A 4,255-nucleotide genomic window follows, 5' to 3' on the forward strand; every position below is an offset into this window, starting at 1 on the left:
GTGGTCAATGCTCGCGAGCTGTTGTGGCGCTTAAAAAACCTTTTACACACATTGCTGCGATGTATTTGAATTTTCACAAATCAAACAAAAAAAGTGCAATAAGTTCAATTGCTGCAATGTAAAAATGACTAAGGTGCCTTCCGCCGCCAGCTGATTGGTTGTTGTGGTGTATGCATTGCGGTTGTGTATTGTTATTGGTGGGTGGGTGTTAGCATTTATTAATTTGTGTGTGACCTTGAGACGCTGTGGGAGAAGCTGGATTGGGATTTGAAGTGTTATCGGTGTATTGATGGTTTATTTTATTTCGTGCCGCTGCTGATGAGACCATTCGATGCCCGTGGCCTCGTGGACGAAGCCTATTTAAAACAAGCGTAGGAGAACGTCTAACACTAATCTAATATTTTTTTAATTTGAACATGTTTGATGCTTCAACGACCTTCTAAGCATCATGTAGCACAGTGTATAGTGGCAATAAAATATGTTGTAGCATATCTGCTATACAGAACATATTGTAATACACACTATCAGCCATAGACACATAGTAACACACTTTGGAAAGCCAAGTCACACCATTTTTAACACATTCAGTAAATCAGACCATACCATACACATCCGGAAGAGCTCAGGTCACACCGTTCATATAAAAACAATTGTGACACACTTAACAGAACCAATCGAAAAAACCGAAAAAACAATTGTGACACACTTAACAGAACCAACCGAAACGTACAACATAAGCAGGAGCAGTTTATGCATTATAACCCAAAGCAGGAACAGTATAAGCGTTAAACCCAAAACAGGAACAACCATCGTTCTTGTCAACAAAAAACAAACGTGAGAAACCCTTAACTTCTTTTGAGTATAAATAAAACCAACTCCGATCATGGCAGGTCAGATTCGTTCGGACTGTCAGGATAGGATTATGCCCATCCTACATCTATCGAGTTCTCATTTAAAGAGTTTAGATATGTCCCCCTGCCCAAGGTAAGGCCTCTAAACTTCAACGTTTCCAGTAAGGGAAACCTCCTAAAGGTTTCTATGATCGCCTGGACGATCAAGTGTCGAAAGTCCGCTCGAAACAGTATCCACCTCAGTTCTGCTTAATTCGGCAAAAGATGACCTACCGTAACGATATTTGAAGGCCACCCTGGCCAACGCGAGTTCAAAGATACTACATGGCAACCGTTCCAAAATCGAACATATCGTAACAGTTATCAAACATATTACAATTTTTTTAATGTGCCGAAATCTTTCTCACGTTTTCGGGTCTCGTCACACACACGCACACACACAGCGCGGGGAAAGTGACCGTTCACTCTATCATGTCGCGATTCCCCACCCCGCCCGGCGCTAGGGATGAGGATGCGCTACATGATAGCTGAACCAGTCGTTCTTCCGATAAGGTAGCCGTACTCGCTCGTGTAGGTAGTGGGGGGGGGGGTTGGTGGAGGGTGCGTGATCGCGTGCACGCTTTCGTGCGTGCGTGATCGCGTGCGCGTGTACGTGCATGTGTGCGTGTGTGCGTGCGTGTGTGTGTGCGTGCGTGTGGAAACCCCAAAACTATTTGATTCCGATGCGTACATTTTAATCCGCTACGGCTACAAAGTCCATGCATTTTTGATCTCGCTACCTGAGAGACAACACAACCATTGGCATTGGCATCTTTGCCATCGGCTCTGCTGTTGGGGGTATTAAAGAGACACAGGATCTAAGCAAACGTGCGTGTGATATGTTGCACATTTATTTCTAATTCAGCTAGCGGACGCAAGTGGAAACAACATTTTGAATTGAATTCATACAAAAGAGGATCCTGGATTTGTTTATTACGGTGCGCGTATGGTGCTGCACCTGTCCGTCCAGAATCTGATGGCTCGTTGGTTTGGAGTACAGTGAACCCTCTCTTATTTGACACCTCTCCAATTTGAAAAACCTCTCTTATTTGAACATTTTGCACAGTCCCTTGATTTCCAATACATTTTTGTTCCTCTAATTTGGAAAACCTCTGAAATCTGTGTCCCTCTTATTTGAGTATGGTGTTGCCATGGTTATTGAAAGATGTATGCTCAAATTAGCGATTCTGTTCGCAGTTTCCTATAGCAACAGTTAAGGCTGCATACTAAATGTTCTGTCTTTTTCTTGTCTTGTATGGACCTTTCATTCACTTTCAACCTCTGTAATTTGAAAACCCCTCTTATTCCCGCTTGGCAAAGAGTAACTCATTTTGATGCCTCTCGCTACCCCTGGCCCTAGTTTTGAAGGAATCATGCGACACACTCGCACTCCACTACCCCATCCCATGGAAAAACGCTCCCACCATCGAGGTGTTGACCAAAATTTCGCTGTGTGCATGAGACACACACTCGCACTCCTCCAGCCCTCCACAGCTGAACGCTCCCACCGTTACGAATTTGCGAGAATTTTTGCTCTGAGCGTGAGACCCTGAAGCGCCAGAGATGACACTATGTGTAAAGACGATCATTATTCGATATGGTCAAAATGCGTCGTTTGTCGTTTCATTTATCTGGTAATGATGTTTTCACTTCATCAAAATTTTAAACATTAACAACTAGGCTGATAACAATAATTGAAATGTAAATCAGAATAAATTAAATTCATTTGAAGTAAAATAAATACCATTATACTCTATTTTGACCAAATGATCAACACTTGTACATAGTGCCATTTACTTTGTGTTCTTCACTTTCGCGCTGTGTTGTGATCGTTCGAAACTCATTGCCAGAACGAATGCAAATTTCATTTGCGAAGGATCGGTGCCGGAAGATGCAGTGAAAATTATAAAATGTTTATAGAAAAGTGGTTAAGTAAAACGTGAAAGATGTAAACGCAGGCGTAACTGCAGTTTGTTTTGTTACATTATCTACGGGTAAGTGCATGCATAAGAAGAAGAATATTTCAAATAATGTTTGTGTTTTAACAATCGTATTGCTTTTAATGTTTGTTTATTCTTCTATTATTTGCCATCACACCTAGCTATTTCATTACCAAAGCACCTGATAACCGATCAAAGAAGGTGAATCGGGCTTACAGAGTCGCCGTTTAACTTCAAATATCTTCGTGATCGGTAAGTTTTAAATAGTCCTAGTTATGTTCACCATTCTAATGCTAGATATATCTTTCATTCCTCAGGAAAACGCATGAAACAACAAGTGTTTTTCTTCCAACAGCACGCGCCATCGGTGGAGCAAGCAGCCAACGATTTGATCGCCAGTACGCGCCATCAAGAATTGATATTTTGCCAAACAGTACTGTGAATAAAAAACTGCACACTTCCCCCTGAGCAAAGCGACGGAAGAAATCATTCCCTTTCGCGCATTTTCTCATGCTTTCTTTTTCCCTCCTACGGCAAATTTGTCAAGCAGCGTTTCGAGCTACCCGTCCCTGGCTCTGCCTCATACCCCTCGCCTGAGCGCGCTGTCGAAGGTTTAGATGTGTTGGTGCGTCAGACGGCCAATAGCTGTCAGCCGTCGTCCGTGCTTTTTCCCTCCATAGCGCTATCTCTTTCACGCGTATGGTCAATGCTCGCGAGCTGTTGTGGCGCTCAAAAAAACCGTTAACAAACATTGCGGCGATGAAGTTGCATTTTCACAAATCAAACCAAAAACGCGCAATGAGTTCAATCGCTGCAATGTACAAATGACTAAGGAATCGCTAGTTCACGTTGGAGGGTTTGCTGTGCAACGCGCAGAACCCTAATTCCAAGTAGCGCACGCAAGACAGGTGGCCATGGCCGTGCATAGGAAAGCTTAAACCAAATTACATAAAGCTTAAGTTTATGTGACACTATGATTTTCCTTTTATATGTTGTAGATTGCACAGATATGCTGAGTCGTATGCGCATGGGTGTGAGTGTGCGTGTGTGTGCACAACTGTCGCCGAATGTGTTTTCTTGCGGAATATTATGATCCATCGGTCAAAGAAAGGAAGGTGTTCATGACGGTGTTTTTTTTTTATTGTGGAGCTGCATCCTTCCCCCTGCCTGCAGCGTATGCATCGAGCAGGAGACAGTGTGGCAGTATGCAAGTTGCCCGCTGGATAAGAGCGGGCCCGCGGCACCGCCATCATTCCGCACATCTTAACAGCATGCCCGTCGTGGGTTCTAACCGCGTATGAACCGTCCGCCGTAGCAAGGAGTGACTATCCGGCTACGTGGTACTCAAGTCCTGAAAAGGCCGGCTTGATCGCGTAGGCCATTACGCCAATAATAAGAATAAGAAGAAGAGGAATAACACAGCAT

General features: G+C 43.6%; 1 long non-coding RNA gene across 1 annotated transcript; it reads left to right on the plus strand.

Moving 5' to 3' along the window:
• Positions 1–1,462: 1,462 nt before the first annotated feature.
• LOC133393643 (uncharacterized) lies at positions 1,463–3,623 on the plus strand. The gene is made up of 3 exons (XR_009766301.1): positions 1,463–2,884; positions 2,992–3,082; positions 3,148–3,623. It is a non-coding gene; the product is annotated as an uncharacterized LOC133393643 (long non-coding RNA).
• The last annotated feature ends 632 nt before the right edge of the window (positions 3,624–4,255 follow it).

The sequence above is a fragment of the Anopheles gambiae genome, chromosome 3, assembly GCF_943734735.2.
Source record: "Anopheles gambiae chromosome 3, idAnoGambNW_F1_1, whole genome shotgun sequence".
Classification (NCBI taxonomy): Eukaryota; Metazoa; Arthropoda; class Insecta; order Diptera; family Culicidae; genus Anopheles; species Anopheles gambiae.